The sequence below is a fragment of the Phacochoerus africanus genome, chromosome 7 (assembly GCF_016906955.1).
Source record: "Phacochoerus africanus isolate WHEZ1 chromosome 7, ROS_Pafr_v1, whole genome shotgun sequence".
NCBI lineage: Eukaryota > Metazoa > Chordata > Mammalia > Artiodactyla > Suidae > Phacochoerus > Phacochoerus africanus.
The window spans coordinates 57,644,588-57,665,043 of record NC_062550.1 but is presented as its reverse complement, the minus strand read 5'-3'; the positions used below and the strand labels follow the sequence as shown (position 1 = coordinate 57,665,043).

At 39.0% G+C, this 20,456-nt stretch overlaps 1 protein-coding gene across 7 annotated transcripts in view; it reads left to right on the top strand.

The window, feature by feature from the left end:
- PLEKHA5 (pleckstrin homology domain containing A5) overlaps positions 1-20,456 on the top strand; it is a 253,986-nt gene that overhangs the window by 111,181 nt on the left and 122,349 nt on the right. The window lies entirely within an intron of this gene.

Below are 20,456 nucleotides of genomic sequence, written 5' to 3'. Positions count from 1 at the left end.
TAGCTGCCAGCCTACACCACAGCAACACTGGATCCTTAACCCACTGAGCGAGGCCAGGGGTCGAACCTGCATCCTCATGGATGCTAGTCAGGTTTGTTTCCATTATGCCACAACTCCTGTTTTGTTTTTAGAAACAGCTATAAAAGATTTGTTATTCATTTGGATATATCCTGCTCTGGATTACCTCTGTGTCTTGTTTTTTTTATTTCCTGTTATGAATTAGCAATTATAATTTAGGTATAAAGATGACTTTAGTATAGAGTGAATGCTTATAAGTTGCCTACTCTTATTTAAAATCATGCTAATGTAGTAGTTTCCATATCCTTGGATTTTAAAAATACAGTTAAATTGTTTTTAGTTTTAGGCCTTAGTTGAATTTCTTTTCCTTTTGGATTTTTCTGAGGAAAAGATGATCTTCAACCCAATGAATAGCCTGAATTCTTGGTATCACTCAAGCAAAGCTGTCTGATATAAAATCTTGGCTAATTGGTATTGGTGGATATGGAAGGGAGAGTCATTAAAAAATGGGAATGAAAACAATAGAAGCACTTTTCTTTTCTGGTTGTGTCAAAACACTATAGCATAGCAGTTAATACATTGCCAAAGAGTTCTTTTCCCTAAAAAAAACAAATTCACACAAAGAGAAAGTCAAAAACACTCTGCAATAGATTAAAAAAGCAAAACAAAACAAAAAACAGTTGTTGAGTGCTTCCGTCACATTGACTCATTGAATGCACTTATAATTTCCAAAGAAAATAGAGAAGTTAATTTCCTCTAAATTGTTATTAGCCACACCTCCAGATAGAATACCCAGTACAACTTGAGAAAAATGATCAGCTAACTAACTGCCAATCTGCATTATTAAGCTTGACTGAGGTATGGAAACATTGATGTTTGGCAAAGCTCTGGTACTAGACAAGCTGTGCTGTTTATGTGGCTCATATTTTAAACAGTACAACTTTTATAAAGCCAAAATGTACTCAGTTTATAAGGAATGTGTTAAAAGCTCTACAGTACACTGTTTTTGTGAGTGTACCTTAGTTTCTTTAGTCATTTCTCCAGAAGAGATTGAAACATTTGGACTTGATTTCATTTTATGTACTTCTTTTTAAAAAAAGAAAATCAAAGACTCAGGTTGGCTGTTATTGGTTCCATTTTTGCTGACCTAGATGAAATGATGAGATTGGTTTATAATCTGTTCTCTAGTAAGTTTTATAAATCTGAACAAAAACTAATTCATTAAAAAATGTATTTAGTCAACAATAAAAAAACAACAGCCCAATTACAATATGAGAAAAGAAAATCTGAGCAGACACCTTGCAAAGAAAATATTCAGGTGTCCAGTAAGTATATGAAAAGATACTCAACACATTTGTCACTGGGGAATCACAAATTAAATAATGGAATACCACCACACACCTAATTGAATGGCTGAAATCCAAAAAATTGATAACAGTGTTTTCTGTACATGATCGTTTATAGCAGCTTTTTTCATAGTTGCCAAAACTGGAAACATTCAAGATGATATCCTTTAATAGTTGAATGGATAAGCAAACTGGTACTGGAATATTACTCAACAGTAAAAAGAAATGGACAAGCCACAAAAAGACATAGATGGGTCCTAAATGCATATTGCTAGGTAAAAGAACCCCATCTTAAGAGTCTGTTAACTGTATGATTCCATAGACATTCTGGAAAAGCAAAGCCATAGAGTCAGGAAAAGATTAGGGGTTTGGGGGAAAGGAGGAAAAAGTTGAATGAGTAAAGGCCAGGGGATTTTAGAGTGGTGATTCCATGTGATTCTGTGATTGTGGTTACTTCTTAAAACCTGTTTAACTTTACAGCACAAAAAATGAAACCAAGCTGTGTACAAATTCTAAAAATCATTTAGGAGGTCAAGGGATTCCAGGATAGAAAGCAAACTGTGACAAAAAGAAGCTATCTATTAGAGATTTATGACACAGCCTTACTGAGGGGGAATGGGGTAGAAAGGTGCTGATGAAAGTAACTTTGAAAATGAGTGGCATCTGTAAGACTAAAGACAAGACACTCTACATAAATACTTTATTCTCTAAGGTTGTGAAAAACCAGGGGACTCTGAAACTGTCACAACCAAGAGGAGCCCAAGGACATGATGGCAAATGTAACATGGTACCCTAAATGAGATCCCAAAACAGAAAAAAAAATGATGCTAGGTAAAAACTAGGGAAATATGAATAAACTCCGGACTATAGTTAATAAAATATTCTTTTATTTGTTCAACTCTCTTTGAAATTATAGGGTACACATATCTGCAAAGACGTATTTCTTTCTTTTTTTTTTTTTTTTGTCTTTTGTCTTTTTAGGGCTGCCCCTGTGCCATATAGAGGTTCCCAGGCCAGGGGTCGAATTGGAGCTGTAGCTGCTGACCTTTGTTCCAAGCCCCCTCTGCAACCTAACCACAGCTCACTGCAACACCAGATCCTTAACCTACTGAGCAAGGCCAGGGATTGAACCTGAGTCCTCATGGATACTAGTCGGGCTTGTTAACCACTGAGCCATGACAAGAACTCCAAAGATGTATTTCTTGATTTTTCCCAAGTTACAGATGAATTGGGTTTAGGTATATTTGTGTTCATTTTATAACTGTGTCTGCAATATATCTGCTGTATACACCAAATATTTCTGTACTTTATGAAAAATCTTGATAGAAATGTCTTTGGAAAATGTAAGCAGTGCCTGATTTAACAATTTGTTCATTCTCAGCTTTAGGAATTATAGAGTGCAATTGTACATGTGGACCCTTTACACACAACACTCCCTGTTGCTAAATAAGCACACACAATAATTTGTTGATGGAGATAGTGAATGAGTAAGAGCCAGTTCAGGCACTGGAAACTTTACTAATATATAAACATAAGGAAAGGAGGTGAAAAAATCAGTGCCAGTGAAAATATATGTTTGAGTTGGACCCTGGAGTATATGTAAATATTTTTTAAAATGCAAGCAAATCAGGTTTTCTTTTAGCTACTCTTTAATTTTGGATGAGAAGCCAGAATGCCCAAGAGCCAGGCAGATAGAGTTAATCTGTGCAGTTGTCAAGCATAATGCTGAAGGGAGGCCTCTGCTGTCCTTGCCAGCGGCTTTCACTTCATTGTACACCATGCTTTGGGGAGGTAGCTGCCGGTTGCTTTGGCCTAAATTTTTGCTCAGTAGATCAACTCATACAGTCCAAAAGATGTTACTGGATATTTATTTTGCTTTACTGGGACAGAAAGCACACTAGATGTGAGTGAAATTTTCCCGTATGTTTCCTTTGATTATTGTGCACATCAAATCCATGGTAGTAGTTAGTCCTGGCCTAATTTTGATTCCTGCCCCAACTGTTTCTGGGAGACCCTCGCCCACAGCCACTGGGTCCTAGGGGTGGAGGTGTGGTTCTGCTCTTGTTTCAGGAATTTTATTCCATACTGTGGACACATACTGCTTCTGACAATCAGGCATACACAGGTATTGAAAATGGTGTCACGATTGCCTCCTGGCAGACAATAATCAAGAAACGCCAGGAGAGGAGCTCCCCTCATGGCTCAGTGATTAACGAATCCCACTAGGAACCATGAAATTTTCAGTTCAATCCCTGGCCTTGCTCAGTGGGTTAAGGATCCGGTGTTGCCGTGAACTGTGGTGTAGGTTGCAGACATGGCTCGGATCCCATGGTGTAGGGATGCTGTGGCTCTGATTAGACCCCTAGCCTGGGAACCTCCGTATGCTACAGAAGCGGCCCTAGAAATGGCAAAAATATTAAAAAAATATATATATATATATGCCAGGAGATGTGAGAAGCCTCCCACTTTCAGGTTGTAAATGGTTTTATTTTTTTGTTTTTCTTGATTTAGAATGTTGTGGTCATTTCTGCCATACAGCAAAGTGATACAGTTATACACATACACATGTCCATTCTTTTCCAGATTCTTTAGCCATATAGGCTATCACAGTGTATTGACAGATTTCCTTGCGCTATATGGTAGGTCTTTGTTACCCATAGACCTGGTATATAGTAGGGTGTATATGCCAGTCCCTACTTCCCAATCCATTACCCCCTCCCCCCAGTGTTTCCTCTTTGGTAACCATAAGTTTGGTTTTTAAATCTGTTTCATGAATAGTTGTTTTGTATCATTTTTTTTTGTTAGAGGCCACCTATTAGTGATTTCATGTCTTTCTCTGTCTGACTTATTTCACTTAGGATAGTCTCTGTCTAGGTCCACCAATGTTGCTGTTAATGGCATCATTCTTTTTTATGACCAAGTAATATTCCATTATATTTTTTATACACACACACACACACACACACACACACACACACAATGTCTTTTTTATCCAGTCCTCTGTTGATGGACATGTAGGTTGTTTCCATGTCTTGGCTATTGTAAATAGTACTGCAGTGAACATTGGGGTGCATATGTCTTTTTGAATTATGGTTTTCTACAGGTGTATACCCAAGAGTGAGATTGCTAGATCATGTGGTAGTTCTATGTTTAGTTTTTTAAGGAACCTCCACACTGCTCTCTAGAGTGGGTGCACCAACCTACATTCCCACCAACTATGTAGGAGGATTCCCCTTTCTCCACGCTGTCTCCAGCATTTGTTATTTGTAGACTTTTTGATGTTGGCCATTCTGACTAGTGTGAGGGGATACCTCATAGCGGCTTTGATTTGCATTTCTTTAATAATTAAGAATGTTAAGCATCTTATCATGTGCTTTTTGAACATCTATATGTCTTCTCTGGAGAAATGTCTATTTAGATCTTCTACTCATTTTTTGATTTGGTTGTTTGTTTTTTTGATATTGAGCTGCATGAGTTGAATGTTTCTTTGTTTATTTGTTGTCTTTTTAGGGCCGCACCCGTGGCATATGGAGGTTCCCGGGCCAGGGGTCTAATCAGAGCTACAGCTGCTGGCCTACACCACAGCCATAGCAACGCCAGATCCAAGCCACATTTGTGACCTACACCACAGCTCATGGAAACACCAGATCCTTAACCCACTGAGCGAGGCCAGGGATCAAACCCACAACCTCATGGTTCCTCATTGGATTCGTTTCTGCTGTGCCATGATGAGAACTCTGAGTAGAATGTTTTTTAAAAAGCTCTTCTTGGAATAAATGAAATAGGGTATTCTAAGCGTGTTTATATAGTATTTATTGTAAGATAGTAGATATACTGGTACTTTTTTTTTAATGGCCACACTCCTGGCATATGGAAGTTCCCAGGCCAGGGATCAAATCCAAGCCACAACTGCGGCAATGCTAGATCCCTTGACCCCATTGCACCAGGGTAAGGGTCAAACATGCACCTCCACAGAAACCCAAGCCTCCGCAGTCAAATTCTTAACCCACTACCCCACAACGGGAACTCCATACTGGTACTTTTGAACACCAGTAGTTCATCAGGAAAATCTGTGACTTTCAAGCTGTGGCCATAGTTGTTTTGTTAGATTTAACAGTTAATTTTTTTGGTTTACATAAGGTTTAATTTGGCATTTTTCAAAACATGGTGCATATGTCACTGGTGGTATATAAAATGATTTTTTAGGTATGTTGTGAGCTGAGGTAGGCCAGTTTGGGCATTTGCCTTTAATACTTTTGGTAACCTCCTATAGTCTCTGACAGATAGAGGTAGATGTGACCCACATCTGTTTTCTTCCCCGCTGCCTGGCTCCCAGCTGTTAGTGCATGAAGGCAAGTCCTAGGCTGAATTCTGCCAAGAATTCTATTATCAGGTTAGATCCAAAAGCAGTCATTTACAGTATTCTTATAAGAAGAGTAAATTCTACTGAGTTCCTGTTGTGGCTCAGTGGGTTAAGAACCCAACTAGTATCTGTGAAATACGGGTTTGATCCCTGGCCTCACTCAGTGGGTTAAAGATCCAGCATTGCCACAAGCTGCAGTGTAGGTCACAGATGTGGCTGGATCCTGCGTTGCTGCGACGTTGCTGTAGGCTGGCAGCTGCAGCTCTGATTTGACCCCTAGCCTGAGAGCTTCCATATGCCATGGGTGCAGCCCTAAAAAAACAAACAAAAAACCAAGAAGAGTAAAGTCCCTTCCCTATGTCCTTTTCACGCATTCAAATAAACATCTTATAAGAAAGATTTACTCTAAATATAATGGTATTCTGACAGAGGATTGAATCAGCTAACTTGATGGGTTCAAGCAGCAGAATCCTTTACCTGGAGGAAGAAAGATCCAAATGAAGTTTTCTACTGGGCCACTGCTCTAAAGGTGTTTAACTCCTGGGGTAACCAAATTCTTGTTTCTTTTTTTATGCAAGGACCTTTTAGCCATCCACATACTTGAATATCACTCATTTTATCATGAAAAAATATTTCCAACATCCCTTATGCTAATTAACACACCCTTTGATAGAGATTTAGGTAGTGAAATCTGAAGAGTCCCCTGGTGTCCTAGTGGTTAAGGATGCAGTGTTGTTGCTACTGTGGAGTGGGTTTGAACCCTGGCCTGGGACCTCCTCAGAGGGCCTCACCTCATATCACTTCTCACATACCGATAATATAGTATGCATAGTACTTAAATATGGCAGAATCTCAAAATGTTGAGGAATGATTACAGTGAAGAGCTCTGCTTGAATTGAACTCTGCTTTTCTTTTCTGAGCAGAATTCTCCCATTCACTCCTTTTCTCATTTGTCAGAAATGTCAGTGTATGGTGCTGTTAATTGGTAGGGAAGCCAGTTTTCTACCTTTATACTCTTTTCTTGGTAAAGCATCATCCCAAGGGAAATTACCTTCTTTATAACCAAATAGTTTTCATAAGGATTTCTTTTAAAAAAAAAGAAAAGAAAAGAAAAGAATTTGTTGCCAAAAAATGTATTTCAACTTAAATGGCCTTCTATTTTAGAATTCTATGAAATACTCCTAAATAAATATAGCTAACTGTAGAATTTTAAACAGTATACCTCAGTGACTGTTTCCACTTAAAGCATTTTCAATAATCAGTCAGTATTCTAATAAAATAAAATTAATATAATTATACTTTAGAAGTATATGGCTTTAAATATGGAAGTACATTTTGAAGGTAAAATTTGTTTTATTAACTTGTGGAATATGTATATGCTTTGCATTTTGTAAGTCTGTCAGAATTGGAATCACCTCTTTGAGCTGCAGTGGGACAGCAGTTTTAGGACAGTAAGGGGCAGACAGCAGTGAAGAAGGCTTTTGCCATCTCTTAATTTGCTCTATATGAAGCACCTGCATATTGCCTGTACTGCTCATCCCAGTCTGCTTCTCTAAGGGTGAGGATTACAATATCTAAACATGTCATGGCCCCAGGAGAGGAGAGATGATGCCAGCTGAGAGCAGGGGGCCTGCTGCCTGCCTGCATGGCCCAACCAGCTCCCCATTCCTCAAGTTCCATCATTACTTTCCTCAGGACAGAAACTTCTGACCAGTGCAAAACTTGCTTACCACATTTACGACATTTGCAAACAAGGAAAATTTCTAGACAAAGATAGAGTTTAATTCCATAATGTGTGGATGAGTTTTAACACAGAGTGGCAAATCATGTTCATTCTTTTGTAATGGATGGTCTGCCTTCTCGAAAGAATCACTCTGATCCTTGTAGAACCTTGCCCTTAAAACAGAGAGTTCCCTTGTAGCCTAGTGGGTTAAGGGCCCAATATTGTCCCTGCTGTGGCTCAGGTTGCTGCGCTGGCATGGCTTCAATCCCTGGCCTAGGAACTTCTGTATGTTGTAGGCACAGTCCCAAAAAATAATAAATAACGAATAAATAAAAACAGTAGCAAACAATCTGTTTATCTCATCTTTCTCTAATGAAGCAAAAACAGCCTTATAAAGTGATGTCAGAGTTTTAAACTACCAAGAAATTTCTCTAAGCCTCTCCATAGTAATAAACAATTAGGATTTCTTTCGTTTGTGACTTAGACCAGAACATTCTTTAATTTTCCTTTTATCTGAGTGAACTGGGTGGGCAGTGCCATTTGCATCATGGGAATTAATCTGCAGTGCAGTATGTAGACTCACATTTTAAATCTCCGAATGCTGGATGTAATGAAGATCCCAGGATATAGCCAGTCAGAGGAAGAATTGTAATCTGCTCTGTAGAACTGTAGAATGCAAGGTGAGATACTTCTGATCAGGAAGTAACCAAAGCCCATCTTCCCTGAGATCTTCTTGTATTTTATATTACAGCTACATCAGTTATTTTTAAATTGCAATAAAACTCATATAGCATAAAATTAGCCATTTTAAGATGTACAGAGGCATTCAGTATATTCACAATAGTAGGCAACCATTGCCTCTAGCTAGTTCCAAAACAATTTAATCACCCCAAAAGGAAACCCCTGCTCATTAAGCAGTCACTCCCAGTTTCTCCCTTGCCCCTTATCCCTGGCAACCATTAATCAGCTCTCAGTCTCTATGAATTTACCTTCTCTGAGTATGTCTTACAATATATGTGACCTTACACAATATGTGACCTTTTATGTTTTGAGATTCAACCATGTTGTAGCATCTGTCAGTAATTCATTCTTTTTTTGGCTGAATGATATTCCACTGTATGTATATGCTAAGCTTTCTTTACTCATTTACCCATCAAATGGACATTTAGGTTATTTCCACCTTTTGGCTTTTGTGAGTAGTGCTGCTAGGAATATTTGTGTACAAATATTTGCTTGAATACCTCTTTTCAGTTCTTTGGCATATATACCTAGGCATTGAATTGCTAGGTTGTGTGGTAATTCTATGTTTAATTTTTTGAGGAATCACTAAGGTGTTTTCCACGGCAGCAGCCATTTTACATTCCTGCCAATACTGCATGTTTATGCTGGGATTCTGAACTGAATCTGAGGCTTCCAGGTGAAGTTCTGAACGATGAAGATGTTGTATATATGGCCAGATAACACCTAGTATATATTGTTTTTTGAAAATTTTTGATGGAAGTCTGTGAAAGTGATTCATGTCTTTTTTTTTTCTTTCTTTCTTTTTTTTTTCTTTCTTTTTTTTTTTTTTTTTAAGGGCCACACCCACAGCATATGGAAGTTCCCAGGCTAAGGATCGAATCGGAGCTATAGCTGCTGGCCTACACCACAGCCACAGCAGCTTGGGATGCAAGCTGCATCTGCTGCCTACACCACAGCTCACAGCAACAACTAGATCCTTAACCCACTGAGTGAGGCCAGGCATCAAACCCACATCCTCCTGGATCCTAGTCGGGTTTGTTAACAGCTGAGCCACAAAGGGAACTTCAAAAGTGATCCATTTCTAAAGTTTGTGTTTGAGTATCCAGTTTGTTATGCTGTTGATCCTCAGGCATCTGAATAAAAATTTTAAGAACAGTGTTTAGGGACTGAATTTGCTCCATTATTTAAATTAATATACCTATTCCTTTCTTATTCTTTTATATCTAATATATAAATCACACTTTTGAAATATTTAGCCCATCTAGAATCAGAGAGTAATACACACACACACACACACACACACACACACACACACATTGTTTAGAGTAGGAAAACATTCCTGACTAGTAATTTTCAAGATATTTTTTTATTTGATTGATAATAATTTTGCAGTATAAAGAAGTAGGTTCTATCTTTCCAATTTCCAGTTGGGTACATCTTTTATTTCTTTTTCTCTTGGCAGCTTAATCTTCCTTTTGTTGCTTGTGGCTAATGTTGTCCAGTCACTTAATGCATGGAACTGATTTCTCCCTGCTGAGTTGCATTTTCATTGTTTTAAACATGGTTTATATTAATCTGACACAGAATGTGATGGATCCTTATTGGTGTCTAATAAACTACTGTCCACACATCCCTCCGTCTTTCTTCCTGTTGGAAAGAGTCTGGACTTTGTTCCAAGTGGTTGTTTCTCTCACGTGTGTGTCTGGGAAGGTGAGCCCCAGGGTGTAGATCATAATTATTCTTAGGGAGTTAATACTGTTCCTTATACCAGTGATTGGTTTAAGCTGAAAAACTGAAAGTTTTCTTCATTTTCTTTAAAAGAAAAAAAAAAGGGGGGAACTAAGACAGGAATTGGTTCCCTTCTTTACTATAAGAACATGATATTTGGAGCTGCAGTGGCAACTGTGGAACCATGAGAGAGAAGAGTAAAGGGGAGTTCCCATCGTGGCGCAGTGGTTAACGAATCCGACTAGGAACCATGAGGTTGCAGGTTCGGTCCCTGCCCTTGCTCAGTGGGTTAACGATCCGGTGTTGCCGTGAGCTGTGGTGTAGGTTGCAGACGCGGCTCGGATCCCGTGTTGCTGTGGCTCTGGCGTAGGCTGGTGGCTACAGCTCCAATTCCACCCCTAGCCTGGGAACCTCCACATGCCGCGGGAGCGGCCCAAAGAAATAGCAAAAAGACAAAAAAAAAAAAAAAGAGTAAAGGACTCAAAGAGGAGCCCACCCAAGGGCCCTGGCATTATTGAGCCCCTGAATTAGTCAACCCAGAGACTGCCCTGCCTCTTCTTGCCCTGTGAGAACTAAATTCTTCATTGCTTGAGCCGCTTTTTAGTTGATCATTTTGTCACTGAAAGCACCCTGGCTCAGACTAAAGAATAGATAGAAAGTGTATTGTTAAAATGTGAAAGAAAAGTGTTGTGCTTCCTAATTCTTGCTTGTAAAATTCAGGAATTTGATAGATAGAAAGGAGCTGAGACATTTTCTTTAAACTCTTCCCGTTGACAGTTGAGGTCTCTAAAGTCCATCATATAAATTATAAAGATGGGGTTTTTTTAATAATGATTTTTATTTTTTCCATTATAGCTAATTTACAGTGTTCTGTCAATTTTCTGCTGCACGGCAAGGTGACCCAGTCACACATACATGTGTACATTCTTTTTCTCACATTATCATGCCTAAGGGAAGAAACAAGGAGAAATACTCACTAGTTTTGTTCACATGTAACATATCAGCCGCTCAAGCCTGTTTTCCTCTGAAAGCGGTTTCATGGCCTAGAACATTATGCCCAAACCAAACCTGCTGAATCAGAATCTCCTGAGGTTTGGTTTGGTAACATATATTTTAAGCCAGTTCTTCCCTGATTCTGAGGCAACCAGTATTTGAGTTTAGGAACCACTGACCCAGGGTAAATGTATAAATTTCTCAGTGCTTTTAACTCTTAAGTACTACTGCCCTTTTTCACTGGTAATAAAAAAGTATTTGGATTTCGCATTTCAGAAGGTAACTTTATACTGAGACATTGATTGTTGAAGATGTGAAATATAAGTGGAAGTACCATTCTTGAATTTGTCCTTTTTCTCTCTGAACTCTTTATTTATTAGTATCATTTTGACCTGGCAAATATTTTATAATTTGAGAATAGAGTTTTTTTTTTCATCTATTTCGTGCACCTAATAAACCAATCTACTTTTTCCTAAATACATTGTCTTCCTAAGGGCTCTTGTTACAGAAATCAAACTCAAACGTTTAGGCAAAGAGATAAATAGTTTACATACTCAAACTCTGCCAAAGGCATGGGTGCAACTCTGGAGTGTGGCAGTAGGGTTTTAGAAGCAGTAACTCAACTCTGCAGGGTATTTGCTGCTTCTCACAGGAGTTTGGCCTTGTTCTCTCAGCCCTGCCTCCACAGCGCTAGGACAGTGGCTGCCAGCAGGTCCCAGACCCCATCCCCAAGGCTTCATCACCCTGGAGGGCTCCCTCCTGAATGACTGCTTTGTAGTAAGCACCGTGCCAGGGACCTGGAACCAGGCAAGGAACCAGGCGGGACACCAGGATACCTTTGACATTATGGTAGTCTAGTGAGGGTGACTGAGCTACATACATCCCTGAATTTAGGGACATTGGAGTTATTTTAGCTTAGTCGAAGTGAGTTGTACTAACATTTAATAACTTTGTTATTTGGAAAATCTGTTTGGCTCTGATAAGGGTGACGTGCTAAAGAGTGGTTTAAACAGAGTAATTTATCCTTTCAAAGGATAGGCCTTCTCGGGTTGGAATCAGGGTGCCAGATTCTTTCCATTTTCCTGCTTCACCATCCTAGCAAGCTTACTTCGTGGACCAAAATGGCTGTCATTACATCCAGGAGGAATAAAATCAAAAGAATCAAAAGCATTCCTTTCCTAGCTGCGTCAGTTCCCTTTAAGCATCCGTCCCAGGGTCCCACGTGACACTTATTTACATCTCATTGGTTATATATCTCATTAAAAGGTGGCCTTACCTAGTGGCAGGGGAAGCCAGGAAACAGAGTTCTCTATTGGGTGCATTGCTGCCCTGAGAGATGCTGAGCAAGAAAGGGAGACTGGACAGTGGGTAGCAGCGCCCAGTCTCTGACCAGTTTCTAGAGGTCGGCCGCATTGAGAGCTCATTGGCAAGCTTTCACTTAAAATCTGAACAGTAATACAAACTGAGTCAACTTGTTTTCAAATCAGTAGCAAATCTCATTTTCTTCCACATTCACTTGTTTACTCATTCAGCTGTCATCTCCAGACAACGGAAGCCCACACAGACTCCAGCTTAGTGCTTTTTTATTCTTGCTCATGAGGCTGTTAGTATAAGGCCCCTATTAGAGTAAGCAAGCCTGCTCTATGGGAAAGTATGCTTTCTCAAGGGCGTCTTTGAAAAATCCAAATCACCAGCCTCCCTGTGATTTATAAAACTCCCGTGATAAATCTCCTTAGGACCCTAACCTTCTCTCCTCAGCAGCTCTCCATGGCCTGCTGTGTTAACACCCAAGCTCCTTCCTCTGTACTTCACAACCTTCCACCCTGCTCCTCACCCACCCCTCTCAGCCACTGAGTCAGAACCCAGCCTAACTAATCATCTCACAGTATTTTCTCATCATAACCTTCCTGTTTTCTACTCTCCAGATTCTACCCATCCTCTATGCTCAAAGTCGTTTATGCTTATCTCTGCTTTTTTGATCCATGTCTTTCAGAACAGTAATTGTTACTGCTTAATGAGCTCTAATTATATCTCCAATACTGTTTGCATTCCTCTGATGCACCAAATAATGCTATAAGGAACATGTTATTGCTATACCCATTTTAGAGATGAAGGACTGAGGCGCAGAGCAGTACAGTAGTTTTCCGAAGGCCTGATCGAAGATTGGACCTAGGCAATCTGATTCCAGAATCCATGTACACCATAGCACCTGATATTCTTATATTTTAGTTATGTAGTTATTTACCCACAACTGGTTCGGCCATTTCATTTCTTTTTCATTCTTTTTTTAGTTCTCCCACAGGATCCAAACAAATGCTTCTTCTATAGAAGAAGCAATATCCTCAATAAATATTTCTTGAATGAATTATAAAAATCTGTTAATAGTAGCCAAGGAAATTAAATCTCGGCCCAGGTTTGTTTGATTTTTTTTTTCTAGCACTAAACAGAAACATGTATAACAGTTCCAATAAACTTCTAAAATAAGGTATTTTCATTTAAAAGTAGAGAAAACCTACAGGCCAAGGAATTGGTACAAATCAGGTATAAAGACAAATTATTCCTCTGGAGCCACAAATGTGCATGCAGAAGTGTGGCAAGTTAAAACCTTTTTTTTTTTTTTTTAAGGGAGAATATTCATACCTCTAAAACTTGGCCTTGGCAGGCAAATGGTCTTGGTTGGAACCGATACCACAGAACACAAAACTGTTTGTTGTATAATATCATGATGAGAAAAGCACCACTTATGAGGACCTTTCATTGAGTCAGTTGTGGATATTAAAAGTCTCTTTGGTCCCAAATCTTTGTCTCAGTTATGAGCCTCCATAGTGTATTCTGTCCTGTTCTGTAGTACTAAAACTTTAAAAAACCTAAAAACGTGTGTTTTCTTGCCTCCTTGCAAAAGAGTAAGCAGGAGTTTCTTATTGAGTTAATCAAGCCAACATACAAAGCAACCATTTATAAGTTTCTTTGAGGCCTGTTTTTTGATGTTAATGAAACTGGTGACACTGTCATATGTTCGATTCTATTTCTGCATCAAAAACAGACCATGTGTCTTCCAGGCAGATGGTATAGTGTAGAATTGATTTAGTGCTTAAATAATAGATGTTTTGGTTGGTAAATCAGGCTCTGTAGAAAACCAGTTAGATTTTATAATTTCTTTCAGAATGAAGATCAACCAATATATAGAATATAAAAGTCACTTACTAATGTTCAAAAATATGTATTCATGGAAAGTTGAAGTTAGGACCTGGGCAAAAAAATTAGATCTAAATTCACATTTGTTTTTTTGCTCATACAACTTCATATTTATTCATCAATGTGTTCTTAAGTCAATTTCTTTTATTATGTTAGAAATTAAGAATCTCTTTCATAAAACACAGGTGTTTCCAAATCTTATTTTAGTTACCATGACACATTAAAGCACAAAATTAGTGAATTTTTATACTGTATTTGTTGCATACCTACATTTTGACCTGTAATTTTTCTGGAATTGTAATGGCTACAGTTAAAATGTCGTTAAAGATTCCAGAGTGTATGAAAACACTGACTACTCAGAATCTATTTTTTTCTCTATCAAGTAAAAGCACCCAGAGATAGTTTGAGCGTTTGAATATTCAAAGGAGATCTAAATATAACCAGACATTTCACCTCTAGCTCAGAAGGTGAGATGTCATTTAGTAGCTAAATGGAAAAAGGATGATCAGTTTTAATGCCCACATCATTTTTGCCTTTTTAGATTGTATCTCCCACTTTGGTTTGTATTTGGTTTTATAAATGTGTAAACTTAGTAGAGTTAGCCCACTTTCCTTGAATATATACGTTGTATTTATTTTGTGAAAGAGTTTACCTGGATTCCTCCTGGCAGGTTCTTTGAGGTGTAGGTGTGTATGAGCACCTTCTGTGGTTGATCATGCTAATGTTTCCTGATGTGCAGCACTGCATCTACCTCTGTGAGGGAGATTGGGAGGAATCTCTCCAAGGAGTTAACATCTGAGCTAGACCGAAATAGTGTAAGTTGGCAAGATACACAAATTATGACAGAGTTCATAAGGAGGAAGTCATGGCTACCAATCTCATGCAACAAGTGTGAAGGATTTCGAAAGTATTGGAAGAAATAAATTAAAGGGAATATAAAATGGCTAGGTCAGTATCTTGTTAAACTGTTCTTTATGGGCCAGCTTGTTTGCTCATGACCCGAGAAGTGGATATTTTCAAATTAAAAGGTTCTGAGTCCTGTTAGTAAGCAAGTATATTTACTAGCTACTACTCACTGGGGAAGAAGATTCTAGTGGCATGTAGGACTTTTTCATTATAATTGGTTCCTTCTGTCAAGTGAGGATGATTCTAGCGCTCACAGTGGTTGTCTTCCTTGGTGGTGTAGAGTTTGTTTCTATGCTGAACTTCAGTTGATGTAGTGGTTACTTGTGCAGTAAGTGCATGGGACACCTGGAATCTGTCTCAGGCTACCGCTGGGTGTGAGTGTTCAATTGCTGTGAGTTGATTTACTCTACCTGATCACCACCTTTTAAAAGAAGATAATGAGGACATGTTATTAGTCAGTCCTTTGTATTCAAGGGTTCGGCATCCTCTGATTCAACTAAATGTGGGTCAGAAATATTGGGCAAATTCCAGAAGGTTCCAAAGAACAAAACTTGAATCTGCCTATTTATGTAGCCTTTATAATGTCTTAGGTATTATAAGTAATCTAGAGATAATTTAAAGTATGCTGGAGTTGGTACATGTAGGTCGTATGCAAATACTATGTCATTTTATATAAGGGACTTGAACATCTGTGGATTTTGAAATGGGGGGGCAAAAAGCCCACAGATACTGAGGGATGACTATAATTTACTTTTATAATTAGCGGTACCTTGATGTTTCTCTTTAAGTCATGAAGATATGGTGGCTGGTATGCCAAGATGAATAAATTTGGAAATCTGAGAGAAAAGAAAAGGAGGCTATCCGTATTCTTACTTTACCTTTGTAAAGTGCATACCCATGTACCTCTTCTTCTGGCTGTTTACCTATTTCCTTAATAATATTCTTTATAATAAGTTGGTAAATGTAAGTAAATGTGTCTGTGAGTTCTGTGAACCACTCTAGCTAATCAGCCACAAACAAATACTTCCGAGGTGTGTTTTTTCCAACATTGGGGGTCTTGGGAACCTACAGTTTGTAACCAGCGGGTCAGAGAACAGAGGACAGCCTGGACTTTTGGTTCGTATCTAAAGGGGGGCAGCCTTGCAGGACTGAGCCTTCACCCTGTGGGTTCTGACACTATCTCTAGGTAGATGGTGTCAAAATTGAGTCAGTTGCCTGGTAATGTTGGAAAAAACACACCTTGGAAGTATGTGTTTGTTGCTTTCTTGTACTAGTATTTTTCTGACCTGATAGATTTGTATTAAATGACCAAGGAGATAAAAATCAGGAATCTAGTGATGGGGCATTTGAATGCTTCATGTTATCCAGCACTATTGGACACAGCATGGAAAAGACAGTGTTAGATCTGTTTCTCATCCATTAAAAGAGCTTCTGGGTGTTCCCGTCGTGGTGCAGCGGAAACAAATCCGACTAGGAACCATGAGGTTGAGGGTTCAATCCCTGGCCTCTCTCAGTGGGTTAAGGATCCGGCGTTGCCGTGGGCTGTGGTGTAGGTCGAAGATGCGGCTAAGATCTGGCGTTGCTGTGGCTCTGGCATAGGCTGGCAGCCACAGCTCCGATTAGACCCCTAGCCTGGGAACCTCTGTGCGCCGTGGGCACGGCCCTTAAAAAAAAAAAAAAAGACGACAAAGAGGCAAACCAGTCCCTCTGTTAGCTCTGGGCATAATATAATTATGTTTACATTTATATGTATCATATTGTGTAACTATTCCCATGGGTAGATTTTTTTATATATAAACTCCATATGACGCAGGTGCGGCCCGAAAAAGACCAAAAAAAAAAAGAGCTTCTGCTTTGGGTATTAATAATGATGAGTACATTGGCACCAAATTATGGAGACAGTTGGGTACTGGGTTGAGTCATTTAGATTCATGCCTGTTTTGCAGAGTGAAGGCTGGGGGACAAGGTCACATAATTCAGTCAGTGGTGGCATTTTTAAGAATTGAGTGATCAAGAGTTTTGTTTTTGTTTTGTTTCGTTTTTGTCTTTTGGGGGCCGCACCTGTGGCATATGGAAGTTCCCAGGCTAGGGATCGGATCGGAGCTACAGCTGCCAGCCTACACCACATCCATAGCAATGCCAGATCTGAGCCACGTCTGTGACATACACCACAGCTCATGGCAATACCAGATCCTTAACCAACTGAGCAAAGCCCAGGAACGAACCCACATCCTCATGGATAGCCACAACAGGAGCTCCTGGTGGTCAAGAGTTTTAAATGCCACTGAGAAGTAAAGTAACAATGAGACTGAGAAATAAGTTGTCACAACTGAATCCTCCGTTGTTATCACAAACAGCTCTAACGACTGCACTGAAGTGCATTACCATGGAGGCCCCACTAGACGTTTTTCTGTGGCTTTTTAATGAAGCATGGTTCTTGCCCTGTAGCGTAGAGATACATGAAAAGAGAATCAAGATTAATTGGGATTTAGGATTCTCTACTGATGTAAAGATAGGTTTATGAGCCCCAACAAAGTAATGGGCCGTTCAGTTCATCCACGATCTACCTCAGCTTCTTTTTCTAAAAATGTGGTTTGAGCAGAATCAGAAATGCTAAACTACAAGTTCCGGTCGTGGCTTAGCAGTTAGCAAATCTGACTAGCATCCATGAGGACGCAGGTTTGATTCCTGACCTCATTCAATTGGTTGAGGATCTGGCATTGCCGCCAGCTGTGGTATAGGTCATAGGCTCTGCTCGGATCTGACGTTCCTGTGGCTGTCGTGTACGCCAGCAGCTACAGCTCTGATTGGACCCCTAGCCTGGGAACTTCCATATGCCGTGGGTGCGGCCCTAAAAAGAAAAAAAGAAGAAAAAAAAAAGAAGCTAAACTAGCCATCCCTGACTTTGGGGAAAAGCAGGACAGAATCATACAAGGCACTTGTGAGAATTGCCCTATTGGTGTGCATTTTTTTTTCTTTAAAGTGAGTAGTTTCTCTGTTAATTAGGCACTTTTTTGTAGGTGTAAAGTTTAGATTGCATCTTAAATTTGTGATTACTGCTACATCTAACTGAAATCTCCTCTTGAAATAGTGAGGTCAGCTGTCATTTACTGTACTTTGTTAAGTCTTTTCCTGATTCCCCCAGGCATTTAGCCACTTCCTCTTCTGTGCTCTGCAAATCAGGTTATGTTATAATGATCTGTTTACAGCTCTGTCTTCCCTATTAAACTGTCAGTTCCAGACTGTTTTGGCCCTGAGAGGAAGGACCTTGTCTTATTCCCTCTTTTATGTTCTTTGCCCAAGCTCAGTGTTTTCCCTGTGGAAGTTCTGTGAGTGGAGGGAGGGCCTGCATCTTCCAGGTCCTAGAGAAGTAGCACAGGGTGCTGGGAACTTCATAAACAAAACGCTGGTTGACTTGTTAATTCTCAGTATTCCTGGTAATCGTTCAGAGTCTCTTGACAGACCTCTGCTGCTTCGTTATTGTTGCTTTTCTTCTGGCAGCCACAGAACCACCATGCCACTATGATTCTGCAGACATGTTCTGATGCAATTTTATTACAGAAATGTCTGCCTGCAGATGGGATCATTTTATAGCGTATACAACAGTGACTACACCTAAACCAGATCTGCTAGAATAATATAAAACTTCCGTCTTAGTGCATTTTTTGAGGTGTTTTGTTCTAATTATCCTGATGGTGTAAACAGTTGAAGACTTTATTACATAACATAAGGTCAAATTGGTTGGAGGTAGGAATAATAAGCTTCCTACCTTTTAACCTTCCTGTATTCTGCTTAAAGTTTGTTATGATTTGTGGCATTTAAAAGGGCCTTTGCTTTTAGAACTATGGCAAAAGTTATTTTGTTGACTTCTTTTTGATGTTTTCAAGAATGGGTTTTGTTTTCTTTTTTAGTGTGAAAAGTTTAAACTGAGACTAATTGAGACTAGCAAAACCTTCACTGAAAAAAATAGGGATAGATCATGAATGACTACTTTTCTAAAACATATGCAAACCCTTCTGGTTATAGCAAACTGTGTCAGCTTGCGTGTCTGTATTTCAAGCTACATGATGAAACAATTTTGTTTTCTCAACTTGAAACGCTATTTTTAATTTCTGTTATAGCAGTTTCATATGAAAGGAGTGTTTTAGTGCTAGTTATGTTACATGCTAGATTTAGTTGTAAGACAACTCACTGTGAGATATCTGAACATTTTTATGTCATTAGCATTCTAACAAGACATTTACAATATGTTTTGTAAAATGATGTGTCCATACTCTTGTTAAGAATCACCATTTTGGATGAAGGGCGTGAAATGTAGAAGAAATATGGTCAGTCATTAAATATGAGTTAACATTTAATTAAACACGTGGTAGGCACTGTTCCAGTTGGTTATGTGGTTTTTCTCATTTAATTCTCACAAGAATTCCCTGAGGATTAAATTGTTATCTTTATTTTCTGTATAAAGAAATTGAAGCATGGAGAGGCTGAGCAACTTGCCTGTGGTCAGAAAACTATTGACAAGAAGTGCTGGGCTTGAACTTGGAGTTTTCTGACCCCAAAGCAGCCTACATGCTTGTGGCCATTAAGCCGAACTGCCTCCTATGTGAAAAAGCATGTGAATAAAGGTTTGACCTGACTTGCAGTTAAAACACATACACAAACACAGTTAGAACTGTATTTTCTATGTGTTTCTATTAGATTTGAAAAGGAGAAAAAATAATTGTCAATACCCAGTATGTGGGAAAGGAGAAATCTAACGCACTGAGGTATAAATGTACATTGTTAACCTTTTTTTGAAGGAACAAGCATGCAAATACTGAAAATATGTGCCTGTTTTAACCTATCCATTCCACTTCCAAGAATTATCATCCTACACAGCTAAACTCAGAAAAGCACAAAGATGTCTAGACAGTGATATATACATTAAGTACTGTTTATAACCAGCAAAATTGTGTCCACTAGGAATCAGGCTTAGGTAATTGTGATGAGCAACTATCAACAAAGGAAAAATTAGAAATACAGTTACTGACATGGAAAGCTATCTGTGGCATATTATTGAATGAAAAAAGTGGCTTGCAAAACAAGTGGTTTGATTTCCTTCTATTGAATAAGTGTGTGTGTGTGTGTGTGTGTGTGTGTGTGTTTATAGACTGATCTAAAAGGATGTTCACCAAAAGATTAACAGCTGTTATTTTTACTGCTAGATAGTATAACAGTGATCAAGTGCACGGGTGTGGAAATATTCTACCTGGAATTTGAGTCCTGCTCAATCACTCGTTAGCACTATGACCATGGGCAAGTTTCCTAACTATTCTGTGTCTCAGTGTCTTCATGGAGATAATTACTGAACCTACGTCATTGGGTTATGAGGCTCAGATGTGTCTGTAATGTGCTTGACATAATAAGCGACCAATAGGAGTTTTCATCATGGCGCAGCAGAAAT